Raw genomic sequence first — 13,736 nt, 5'->3', positions numbered from 1 at the left:
TTTTACAGAGAGGAAGGGAGAGAGATAGAGAGTTAGAAACATCGATGAGAGAGAAACATCGATCAGCTGCCTCCTGCACATCTCCCACTGGGGATGTGCCCGAAACCCAGGTACATGCCCCCGACCGGAATCGAACCTGGGACCTTTCAGTCCGCAGGCTGACGCTCTATCCACTGAGCCAAACCGGTTTCGGCTGTGCTGAAATATTGAATTCAGGTGACGTCATTGAAATTGACATCCTCATGTTTGCCACTTCATGCAGACTAGCCAAAGTGTTATTTGACTTATTTTTCATTAAGCCTGTTCAGATTCCTGTACATTATTGAAACTACATTTATTTATTTATTTATTCCTTTTCTATGATCCAACATGACAGAACATAGACAGACTCGACGAGAAATTAATAGCATCATCACCTCTTTGTGGGATTCAGAACAAGCCGCCTGACCCAGGTCCTGGGTTTCCTCATCCCCAGGAGGGAGGGTGCTGGTCCGAACTGACTCACCGGGTGAGCTGAGGATTACCTGGCTAAGGTGTGAAGAGCCACGGGGGCTCAGCAATCGTTACTCATGGTTCTGGCTACTCTGTCCTATAGTGAAATAGTGTGCCATAAACGGGGCCAGGTTTAAGTGGACTGACCTATATCTGGAAGCTGCCACGAAAATGAGGTGAACCAAGGATCAGACCATATATGGAGACTCCGTTCCCACCGGCAGAAGGACACAGGCACTGGGGTTTGTCAAATGCCGCCGTCGAGTTCGGAAAGGTGGCAGACCCCCCAGACGGCATCTGCTTGGAACGATCCCATCATCGATGGCACCAACAGCTACCAGTCCAGGTCTGCAGAAGGCAGGACCATGGCTCGGCAAGACATACTGAGAGCCAGGCTCTAGTTTCTTTCTCTGCTTTCGTCTTCACAGAATCCTGGGCGGTGAGTTACGCTCGTTGTTTACAGACCAGGAAAGCCAAGAACAGACAGGTCCTTCGGCTAATCATCCGTGGCTATGGCGGCTGGAAGATATGTCCTCCCAGCTGTTAACACTCCTCCCATGAAGGAGTGGCGTCTAATGCCTTCCCTTGAATATGGGCTGGACTTCGTGACCTGATTCTAACAAATACAATGGAGCCGAAGCGATGCTACATGACTTGATTCTAGGTTGTAAAAGGAAGTATAGCTTTTTAAAAATATATATATATTTTATTGATTTCGGAGAGGAAGAGAGAGGGAGAGAGAGATTGACAACATCATTGGTGAGAGGGAATCATTGATCGGCTGCCTCCTGCACGCCCCCTACTGGGGATCGAGACCGCAGCCAAGGCATGGGCCCTGAGGGGGAATAGTGATCTCCTAGTTCAGGGGTGGGCAACCTTTTTGTGAGTGCGTGCCAAAACCAGCAAAATCTCTGACTCAAAATTCTTCTGCGTGCCAACCCTAATTTTTTGAGAACATGTTACGCCTACTTGATATCTCTTAAGGTGTACGTATGTGAAGAACCTTGAAGAAATAATAAAATTCATTCGAGCGACAAAAACACAGTATATGATGATGAAAAATACATTTATTTTTTAATGTATACATGTTATGTAAAATTATTTACTTACCTAAGATGCACCTACACTGAATTTATCTAAAAAATAAAAAAGTCGATATTAAGAAAAAAATTGTAAATGGAAGATTATAAGAGAGGGATTATAAGAGAGGGTGCCAGCAAAAGTTACTGGCTTGCCATGTTTGGCACGCGTGCCAGGGGTTTCCCACCCCTGTCCTAGTTCATAGGTTGATGATGTTCAACCAGTGAGTCTCACCAGCCAGGTCTCATGTTCTCGGCCTCAGTTATTGTACATCATCTTAAATGTGTGAAGGGTCTTCTCGTTCTAAAAAAATCTGTGTTTTAGCCTTTTTCCCCCTCTCCTTTGCTACCTACAAACAATTTTCATCCACTTTACATATCCTCTGAGGCCAAACTCAGTTCTCACCTCTTCCTGACCATCTTCTTGAATTGGATTCTGCTTTTGTTACTATGGTAACATCTTGATGCCACATCCTTGCGGTATCCTATTAATTTGCTCCAGTTTGTGAAATCTTTCCAGTCGTTTTCTTATAAATGTTGGCCTCTGCAACTAGATGATAGGTCTCTAGATCAAAGGAATAATTCGGTTTGAAAACACCAGGGGCATGAAAATAAGAATGCTTTACAGAGCTGACTGTGTTCTGGAAAGTGTTCTAACTGCTCTGTGTGTTCATTTATGTAACCCTCACAACAGCCCAATGCGATAGGTTATTATTACTATAGTACCCCATTTTACAGATGATGAAACTAAGGCAGAGAAAAATTAAGTGACTTGCTTAAGGTTGCACAATGATAACATGAGAGCCAGGATGTGAATCTAGTCAGTCTGGTTTCAGGCCCAGTCTCTGACCTCAGAGATACATGTACTACTCCCTCTCACAGATGAGCATTTCATCTGTGAGCCCCCTTTTTTCTTTTGTCTTTGAAAACAGGTACAGTCATCCTCGGTGTCCGCTTCAGATAGCAAAATCCTCAGATACTCAAGTTCCTCATAAAAAATGGCGTCGTTGCCAAAACCGGTTTGGCTCAGTGGATAGAGCGTCGGCCTGCAGACTGAAGGGTTCCAGGTTCGATTCCGGTCAAGGGCATGTACCTGGGTTGCGGGCACATCCCCAGTGGGAGATGTGCAGGAGGCAGCTGATCGATGTTTCTAACTCTCTATCTCTCTCACTTCCTCTCTGTAAAAAATCAATAAAATATATTTTTAAAAAAAATGGCGTCGTATTTGCATGTAACCTACACACATCCTCCGTCTATTTTAAATCATCTCTAGATTACTTATAATACCTAATACCTAACGGAAATGCTATGTAAGTAGTTGTTTTACTGTGTTGTGTAGGGGAGAATGATAAGAAAAGAAAGTCCGTACACGTTTGCTGCAGACACAACCACCACAGGCCTGGCTGTAAGTACATGTCAGCAACAACGTCGCCTTCTTTTCCAAATATTTTCAGTCCGAGGTTGGCTGAATTCCAGGATGAAGAACATGCGATACGCAGGGCCATCTGTGTTGTCTGATTTCTTTAGTATACATCCCCTCGTTCAGAATCGTGCTCCAAATGTAGTAAGCACTGAATTCGTATTTCTTAAATAGTTTCATGCAAAAGGAAATCTTTCTTATGTACTTAAAGAGTACCTTAGAAATAAATGGTTAGTGCTTAAAATGTTATTGGAAATTCAAATTAGGTATTATAAAAAATATTTCAATAGCATTTTCAGCCTCTAGGACTCAGCAACAAAATCACAATTCTTACTCCAAGTATTTAAAACTGGGTAGGTAGGAAGTAGCTAGAAGAGTGGAGCTTGGAAGTTCTCATCACAAGAGAAAAATATAAGATGTTATAACTCAGCCCTGGCCAGGTAGCTCAGTGGGTGGAGCATTGTCCTGAGGCACTAAGGTTGTGGGTTCGATCCCCATCAGGGCACATACGAGAATCAACCAGTGAATGCATAAATGGGTGAAACAACAAGTCAATGTTTCTCTCTCTCCCTTCCCCTAAAATCAATCAATAAATAAAATTTTAAATGTAACTGCCCGGCTGGTGTGGCTCAGTGGTTGAGTGTCAACTTATGAATCAGGAGGCCACCCTTCCATTTCCGGTCAGAGCACAGGCCTGGATTGCAGGCCCAATCCCCAGTGGGGAGCATACAGGAGGCAGCTGATCCATGATTCTCATCATAGATGTTTCTCTCTCTCTCTGCCACTCCCTTCCAATCTGAAATCAATGAAAATATATTTATTAGGAATTAAATAAATGGCCCTGGCTGGTTTGGCTCAACAGATAGAGCATCGGCCTGCGGACTAAAGGGTCCCAGGCTCGATTCTAAATCAATAAAAATATATTTTTAAAAAATTAAATAAATGTTGTTACTAGTATGATGACTAGGTAAACTAGACTTACTGTGGTGTTTACTTCACAATATATACAAATATCAAATCATTACATTGTACACCTAAAACTAATGAATGTCAATTATCCATCAATTAAAAAATAAAATGAATTTTATTAATACCGTAGATAAATGAAAACAAAAATATTAGAGGATAAAAAGACTGATAGGATTTCTCCCAGGCTGGAAAAATCACTAAATCTTTTGGAAGATAAAAAGAGAGGAATTGGAAGAGTTCCGGTTCGATTCCGGTCAAGGGCATGTACCTTGGTTGCGGGCACATCCCCAGTAGGGGGTGTGCAGGAGGCAGCTGGTCATTGTTTCTCTCTCATCGATGTTTCTAACTCTCTACCCCTCTCCTTTCCTCTCTGTAAAAATCAATAAAATATATTTTTTTAAAAAAGAGGAATTGGAAGAGTTCCCTGATAGGGTTTTTCATTGGTACCAGACTCTATGAAAATAAAAAACAACTATTCTTTATAAAAACATAACCATGAAATTGAGCGCTGAAATAGGGCAGTGAAACTCAAGTGTAATTTTTTCTTCACGAAATGCTTTTGTCTACAGCTCAGAACGCTGATCCCTCAAATAAATAACAGACCCATTGGAAAGAAATTCAAATTGCCTACATTGGTTCCCTGCCCGGCCGGTGTGCCTCAGTGGTTGCGTGTCATTTTGAATGTCAAGCATTCCCTTGACATTTTATAATTTAGCATTTTGTCATTTCAACTAGTAAAATAATTGTCTTTTTTATTTCCTCTCAAGCTGTAGCAAGTTAGTACCGCTATGGCCAAAGCTTGCTGCTCAATAAGAAATCAATCTAAAAAAACGACTAAGCATTTTTTCAGTCTTTTTTTATAAAGCATTTTCATTTTTTCTAATAACTGGACTTGTCATCTCGTTGCCGAGGAGACCCACAAGGACCATGAGGAAAAGCAAATATGGCCAAGGAAGAACCACTGGCCATCCACACCAAATGAAGGGGCACAGTGTAGCCAACATGTGAGGTGATATCCTGTTTCTGCTTCAGTCCCCAAAACTCACTGCCCGTTTATTTGAGCCAGTGCACACAATCATCACAGGTGATAGAAAATGAAAATGCCGCTGGAGAAAGAGAATTCTTTAACTCAAAACCACTTTAACGGCCCGGCCAGTATGGCTCAGTGGTTGAGTGCCGACCTATGAACCAGGAAGTCACAGTTCAATTCCTGGTCGGGGCACATGCCCGGGTTGCGGGCTCGATCCCCGGTGTGGGGCGTGCAGGAGGCAGCCGATCGATGATTCTCTCTCATCACTGATGCTTCTTTCTCTCTCTCCTCCCTTCCTCTTTGAAATCAATAAAAAATAATATACAAACAACAAACATTTTCACATATTAACAACCAAGATAGCCTATAATGCACGTTTAGGGACCACTAACTAAATAAACCAACATCGAACGTGGAAACATCAGGTAGGGCGTGGAGCAGGTGTGCCCATGTGTCGGCAGGTTCTCAGCCTGCCTCTTCGGGGAAGATGAGCATCCCAGAGGGCAGGACGTGTGACTCTGGACCACTGCTGTGTCCCCAGCGCCTAGACCAGCGATGGCGAACCTTTTGAGCTCGGCGTGTCAGCATTTTGAAAAACCCTAACTTAACTCTGGTGCCGTGTCACATATAGAAATTTTTTGATATTTGCAACCATAGTAAAACAAAGACTTATATTTTTGGTATTTATTTTATATATTTAAATGCCATGTAACAAAGAAAAATCAACCAAAAAAATGAGTTCGCGTGTCACCTCTGACACGCGTGTCATAGGTTCGCCGTCACTGGCCTAGACACACACCGGGTGCTCAGTCACCACTGCGGAGCCGCGAACAGCTCCATCACTCAGTGCTGTCTTCCGTAAAGCGAGCCGCCCTCTCTCTCAGTCATTGTTTCCAGACGGATCTCAGCGCAACGCAGCAGAGCAGAGCGGGTCCTTGCTGGGGGGTCACAGTGGCATCTCCTTCGACTCTGAAAAAGCGGAGGAACTTCAGAGACCAGCACCGAGGCACAGCTCCCACAGCACGCGTGGCCTTTCCCAGCAGATACGACACGGTGCCGCTGTGTCCGCGTGGCTAGGAGAAGGGAGCAGACACAGTCTTAGACTCTCTCTCTCGGGGTCCTCTTGCCAGGCCCCGACCTCGCCCGCCCCAGCCCTGCTCCGCCCCTGGGTGCCTGACAAGCCTCCCGGACATGGTTCCAGTCCACGCTGTCAAATACTAAGGAAACCGGAGTCTCTTGTAAACCGCGGCCCCTGCGGACTGTGGCATCTCAAGTTGTACTGACGTTTTCTTCATACAAACAATGTTCAAGTTTTGGGGATAATAAACATGTGTTCTTTTTATAATCAGGAAAAAAATAACAAAGCTATTTTTATCTTAAACAAAACATGGAGCTGTACAGCTGCTTTGGTTGCGTTTCTGAATTGGCCCTCGTGAGAAAATAAATATTGCCGCATACTTTTTCTAAGGCCTTTCCACCAGCCATGTCAGCGCTGGGTGATCCCCATCAAGGCGTGTTAGAAAGGAGCAAAGCTGAACACGCTCCTGCGAGTGCGAGAGTGTGCTGAGGACCACAGCCAGCTCAGCTCTGCAGCTTTGCGTGCAAAGTCCTGGGGTCTCTTTATTGCACTCTTTTTTTTACAAATGTATATATTTTTATTGATTTCAGAGAGGAAGAAAGAAGTCAAGAGAGGTAGAAACATCAATGATGAGAGAGAATCATGGATCGGTTGCCTCCTGCACACCCCACACTGGGGATGGAGCCCATGACCTGGGCATGTGCCCTGCCTGACTGGGAATCAAACCAAGACCTCCTGGTTCATAGGTCGACGCTCAACCACTGAGCCACACCGGCTGAGCGTCTTCATTGCTCACTATTTAATGGAAGAGGACCTTCTTTCTATTTCATAACCCGTGGGCCCCCGGGGCGTGGGCATGTGTGGGAGGCTTCCGCAGTGGGTAAGGGTGCAGGGGGGAGTCCTTCTTCCCAGCCTGCTGGTTGGCTATGACGGCCCCTCAAAGGAGAATTACTGCTGAGAAGACCTAGCTGCTGAGGGCAATGAATGCATCTAAGATCCTTGGGCCAACATGACAGCCTTGCCTTCATGCAGAAGAGAGAATAAAGTCAGGTCTTTAGGTAGAGCCGATAGAGATGGGGGCCAGGAGCCTGTGTCTGTGAGAGCCCTCAGAACTGGGGGGCCCACTACATGCCTGTGAGAACATACCTGTGGAGTCTGCAGATCCCCAATGACCTGCTGCCTACGCTAGTTGCTATGGCAGCACCATAGTTCTGCCTGGTTTCCTCTCAGTAATAGCTCATCCATGACTCTCTGCTCGCAAAAGGAACCCTGGAGTTTAAAGACGGAAACCCCCAGCCCCCGTCACTGTGCTGAGTGTCCAGGTGAAGCCCACCTTGTCACCCCAGGGGGTGGCAGCCATCAATGTCCTGAGGAGTGGATGATGCTGTACCCTGGCCCATCAGTAAGTTCTTAGAAAAAAAAATTGTAAGTAAAATATTGTTAGAAAAAGGTCTGCTTGGTGGGTGGGAAGATGGAGCTGTGATCCTCTGGAAAGGGGGGCTCTATCTGATCCGAGGTAATAAGGCTGCATTTCTTATGTTGACTGCAAAGGGAGCCTGGGTCTTAAAAGCTCTCTCCCACCATCAAGTGTGGGAAAACTTAGTAATGGTTTCTGTCTGCTTTCTCGCCTCTCTTTCATACCCTCACCCTTTGCTCCTAGGATGACATTAAAACTGATCTTGCCAACATCCTGAGTGATCTTCCAGTTGTCACATATTATTATTATTACTATTACTATTATTGGTGGTGGTGGTGCTGGTTTTGGAGAGAGAGGACGGGAGAGAGAGAAACATCAATTTGTTGTTCCACAACAAATAGCAACAAATGTTTAAAAGAAAGCCAATTTGGGAGTATAGGGGTGGGTGGAAGCGGAAGAGGGTATAGGGGGGGTTAAATGGTGATGAAAAAATAAAATAAGAACAAAAATTACAAAAAAGAAAGCCACTTTCTTATTTTTACTCAATCTTGGAACTGCCATCTCCTGTACTTCTGGTCTATGCTCTCATGCCTTAATGCTAGAGAACTCACATTTCTGTAAAAACAGATACACTCGGCTCATCAGGAACGTTCCCTCGTGGCCTCTAGCACTACCTCAGGGCCAGGACATACGCTTCTCCTAGGCTTCCTGCCCAGGTCAATCCATAAATATGTTTAGTCAATGAGCCTTTAAACTCCGGAAGATGTATTGGGCCCATTAGCCATTTATTTCCTGCTCACAGGGCAGTGGAGACGACAATGGCTCAGGACCGATGGCATTTCATCTCCTCAGCACTTGTTTCACGCCTGGGCCCTTCGCAGAGTCAGGACCAGGAGTCCAGCCCAGGGCAGACCATAGCAAAGGCCAACGGGCTGAGCAGCACAGTCCAGATGGCCCACAGGGATGGCAAGGCCACCTCGGCCGCCTCTGCGGTGACTCGTTACAGGAGACTTGTTACACTGGGCCCCCCATCCATCCCCAAGCGGAAGTCTTTTGTGGCGGGTCTCTCACCGCAAGAAGCCCGGCAATAGCACCCCATAAATCTCTGTCCCCCAGCGCCGTCTCGTGCTGTCAGTGAGAGAGCTGTCTCCACACAGCAGGCGGAGGGCACTGTGTATGTGCAACACAGTTCCTATCCCCTTGCAGCAACCTAGCCACACAGGTAAGACGTGGAACTGTCGGCCTCAGGGCACGTCCACGAGAAGGAAGATCTTCCCAGAGTGTCCGGCAGGTTCTGTTTTCTGTTTTTCTAATGAGCTCAAATATTTGTTTTTTAATCCTCCCCTGAGGACATCCTTATTGATTTTATTTTTTAAATATATATATTTTTTTATTTCAGAAAAGAAGGGAGAGGGATGGCAAGGTAGAAACATCAATGATGAGAGAGAATCATGGATCGGCTGCCTCCTTCATGATCCCATCCCCCGGGGATCAAGCCCGCAAGCCAGGCATGTGCCCTGACTGGGAATCGAACTGTGACCTCCTGGTACATAGGTTGACGCTCAACCACTGAGCCACACCGCTGGCTATGCCTATTGATTTTAGTGAGAGGGGAAGAGAGAGAGAGAAACATCCATCAGTTGCCTCCCATACTCGCCCTGACCGGGAATTGAGCCCCCAGCCTAGGTGTGTGCCCCGACCAGGAATGGAACCGCGACCTTTCGGCGTGTAGGACACACCTTCTCTTACCAACAGAGCCACACTGGCCAGGGCAAGATTTTGTATTTTGACATTAAGTTTATCATCTAAGAGAAGGTAAGTGGAAAGAAAACAAGTTGATTATAAAACCATAGTTACTTACATAGACAGTACCCAAAGAATATATGACCAAGCACCATGTGGCCAGGGGTGGGGGGTCCTTAACCTGGAATCAGCAAGCCTGCTGAGATGTATGTCAAAGCGTGTGTGTGTGTGTGTGTGTGTACATGCACTCACACGCATGCACATACACACACAGACGTGTGTGTGTGTGTGTGTGTGTGTGTGTACAAGCACTCACACTCATGCACATACACACACAGATGGGACCATGCTCACTCCCACTCGTGGCACCTACGCGTATTTCCCTGGGAAGGAGGCTGACCAGCCCGGGGGTTCTCCCGGAAGGACTTGGCCTCACAGTGTTACGCACCCCTGTTCTGTGGCAGGCATTCCCCACATTCCTTAACGAAGAAGCGCTGCTGTGGGTGAGATTCAGGATCATCGACCACAGCGATGGTCAAAACCACGTGAGTGGCGCCCCAGGCCGTGGTGCAGAGCAGGTGGGACACGCGCACCCGAGGGGAAGGGGAAAGGCCCTCACATCTCCCAGAGCACCTGGCAGTGAAGCCCTGTGGGCAAGGCAGGGGCAGAAGCCCCCTCGGGGCTCAGGAGGGTGAAGCGCAGGGGTCCCGGGGGCTCAGAGGGAAGACGCGCCATCTGCTTCCCTCGCTCACCTGCAGGCGCAGCCCAGACTGAGCCTGGACATTGGGAACGACAGCTCTCAGCGTAAGAAACACGCAAGCCCGTGGAGAATTTTATAAAAATCTTTCTGAGCCAAACAGAGACGACGCCCGGGAGCAAGATCTCCACAGGCTGAGACACGGGCTCCCAGGACACGGCCGTTTGCAGCCTCGTGTGTGCACTTGGAGCTGAGGAGGGAAGCCAGGAAGATGGCGTGGGAGGAAGCGAGGCGGGGACCGGGTTACAGGAGAGGCCACACGCTGAGGTGCTCTCTGGAGGGGGGCACACTTGAACATAAGCATTTTTTTAATTTATTGATTGGAGAGCGGGAACAGAAGGGAGAGAGAAAGAAAGAGATACATCAATTTGTTGTTCCGCTTTCTTAAGCATTCATTGATTGACTCTTGTTTGTGCCCTGACTGGGGATCGAACCCGCCACCTTGGCATATCGGGACGACGCTCTCCAACTGAGCTACCCGCCAGGGCCAGGGTGGTCACACTTAGGAGGAGGGGTCGACAAAGAGGTGTTTCAAAGTTGCCTGGATGCACAGAAACTACGGGCAGGGCTTGCCTAAGACAACGGCAAACTTTTACTAAAAAAGTTGTAGGCCTGGGGCGTGACGACCCACCATGCCCTGCCCAGTTAGGAAGCACCATCCGGTCACCCTGTTTCATAGAACCCCTTTTTGGTCCACAGTGCTGTGAGCTGTATGAGTTCGGTCCTCAGTGCTGTGAGCTGTGTGAGGCTTATGGTGCGTATACAAGCCGGAAGGAAGCCTAGGGTAAGATTGTGCATAACACATTCCCCCACCCCCGCCCCCCAAAAACTGGTGGTCTGAGGTGCTGCTGTGGTGCTTTGCTGTTGTGGCTGGTCTTTTGTCTGTTGTTTTAGTTGTTCTTGTCACCTTTACTGTCTTCCTACATCAAACTTATGGTTAACCCCTCGTGCCCGGGAGTTTTAGGTCTTTTTCAACATTGGCAGGACGACTAATACATCAGTCTACACGTGTCCATGCTGATTGAGTCGCCTACAAGGAAGATTCCATTACTCCGGGATACATTTGACAACCTCATCAGTGCAACAATCAACCCAACTATGTATATTGATCCTGTGAGTATTCTTTATGTAAGTTACACTTTCAAGATTTCAGCTATTGCTTGAGGATTGTCTCCCCACCCACAGCTCATAGTCTCCTCAGCTACAGTTGAGTGAACTGTTATAACAAATCACCATCCCAAGCGGTGATGGCGCAAACGCAGTCCTGGCTTCTCTCTCGTGCAGGTGCCAGTTTGAGATGGCATCGCTGTTCAGGGGGCTGCCTTCCTCCAGGAGGTGGTTAGGACCTCGCTCACCCCTCTAATGACTATGCCAGTCTCTGAGGATTTGCTGTCATCTGGATTCGGCTTATGAAGACTTCCTCAGACCTGAGCTCTGAGAGGCTCTGAGGTTATAGTTTCTCAGTTGGTTTCAGATGGAAGTGTATTAGAAAAAGATAGGAGGAGCAGCAAGAGGGAGAGATGCCAAGGGCCAGGTGTGCGGACAGAGCAGTGGGGCTCCCGTGCCTGCTCAGCACAGGCGCTGTCCTCCATGTGGCCACCGCCCCGGAAGGAAGTTGCTGCTGTTTGTTCTTCTTACTGGCTTTTTTTCATATATTTTATTTTATTATTGATTTCAGAGAGGGAGAGAGAAACATCAATGATGAGAATCATTGGTTGGCTGCCTCCTGCACGCCCCCTATTGGGGATCGAGGCTGCAACCTGGGTATGTGGCCTTGACCAGAATCGAACCCGGGACCCTTCAGTCTGCAGACTGAGCCTCTATCCCCTGAGCTAAACTGGCTAGGGCTCCTCTTATAGTCTCAAGCCCTCTATTTCAGTCAGGGCTCCGTTAAGAAAATGGAAACCATGGTAGGTGTTTCAAACAGGGAATTTAATACAGGAACTTGTCATCCATCCATGGGATGGGAGAACCAGAACCAAGGAGTTAAGTGGGGATGGTGGAGGTGACCCGAAGATTAACAACAATCAGAAGCCATTATCCTCCCTAACTCCCCCCGCCCCCCTCCGGCCACCCACTCCCAGGGCTGGAGAGAGAAGGTGGTGTTATCAGAACCTGGAAGACAGGACTATCAGAGAGGAGAGAAGGCAGCAGCACAGAGGGAGGGCTCCTGCCAGGCCCTGAGGCCACGAAGGAAAGAGAGGAGGAGGAAGTCCCTGCTCCCTCCTGCTCTCACCCACGCTCTCCCATGATGTCTCCCATGCACTCGGCCAACGGGGAAGCCAGAGAGCAGGGAGCTGGAAACTCGCCCCTGGAGAGAGAACAGAGCAAGGCCAGACCAGCAGGCCAGCGATCAGCACATGCCTCTTCATGGAGACGGCGTTGAGATGAATGGGAGGAAAGCCACATGGCTGAGGAATTCCTCGATGATAAGGCTGTTGTCATGGGAGAGGGCCTTGCCTCACCTCCCCCATTGCTGCTGGGGGCGGACTTCTTGCGATGTCCCGAGAAAAGGAATGCTCTGGACTCACACGAGAGGAGGTGAGGTGGCGGAAAGCTTTGTTTCTGTGGACTCACACCCTGGGTTTCCCAAGTCCAATTGCTTCAGTCCAGTCATAGAAGACGTGGAGCCGGGCTTCAGTGGAGCTAGAATCAGAGCCGGTGTCCAGAGCTGCCTTCCCAGGTTGGAGCCGGGTCCTGTCAGCCTCAGGCCGGCCGCCCGCAGCCCCTGCACGCGGGTCCGCGTGGCCGTGGGGTGAAGGCCAGGAACCAAGAGAACGTGCCCTGAGCCATAAGGGTCCCGAGAGCCCAAGAGAGCGAATCCCTTCGTTCAGGGGTTTATGTATCCCCGAGTTTCCTTGTGCTTGCAGGAGCCACACCCATTCTGGCCAGTGACTTCTGTTCCCAGGCGTGACTGACAGCAAGCACCAGTGCCCCCGACTTTACTGGGTGTGAGTCTGTCTCCCCATTGTTGGGTCCCTGGGGGCTTTGAAACTCCAGCTTCCTGGCCAAGCTGCCCAAATGAGGAGCCCATGATGTCTGACATCCCCTCTGCCTCTTCCCTGTTATTAATGAGCTAATTACAATGGGATCAAGGGTGGGGAAGGGAGGTCCAATAAGGAAAAGCAGGGAAGGAGAAGGGGTGGAAGGCAGGAAGTCAGGAGGAGATGGACAGAGGAAGAGGGAGCTCCCTCCCAGTGGGCAGGAGCCGCTGCTCAGGCCGGAGGCCCCATGTCTCACCCCCGAACAGTGGGCGGCGGGACAGGCCAACGCAAGAAGCACAGAGCGGCCAGGACGGTAGAAACCAGCAGCGAACGCAAGTCCATACTGTGATGCTATTGAAGTTTGTTGAGATTTGATACATCATTGATTCATATTGATGTGAATTTAATTCTTTCCTGTCCACGTGGGATGTAGCTCTCTTTCAAGAGACTTGGGAAGGGACTGCAGAAAGCCAAGCCACTGCGGGTCCTCGTGTGGGGCACGGAGGCAGGGAGAGTGGAGGAGGCAGAGCAGCAGAAAAATGCGTTTGGGGGGGAGGGTGTGGGAGGAGGGAGCCCCAGGGATTTCTCCCGTCATATTTGTTTATGGCTGTTTCCAATTAAGGCACTAATTTTGGATCGAGGGATAAATAAGGAAGTTCCTTGGGAAGTAGAAGACCGTTGCTAAGAGCACAGCTCTGCCTGCAGTAAGTGGGGAAGGTCTGTTCACACTTACACCTGGCTTGTTTATTCGGCAGTGGTCATGTGTT

This window comes from Myotis brandtii, unplaced genomic scaffold (genome assembly GCF_000412655.1).
Source record: "Myotis brandtii unplaced genomic scaffold, ASM41265v1 scaffold381, whole genome shotgun sequence".
NCBI classification, from domain to species: domain Eukaryota; kingdom Metazoa; phylum Chordata; class Mammalia; order Chiroptera; family Vespertilionidae; genus Myotis; species Myotis brandtii.
Note: the sequence above shows the minus strand (reverse complement) of the source record.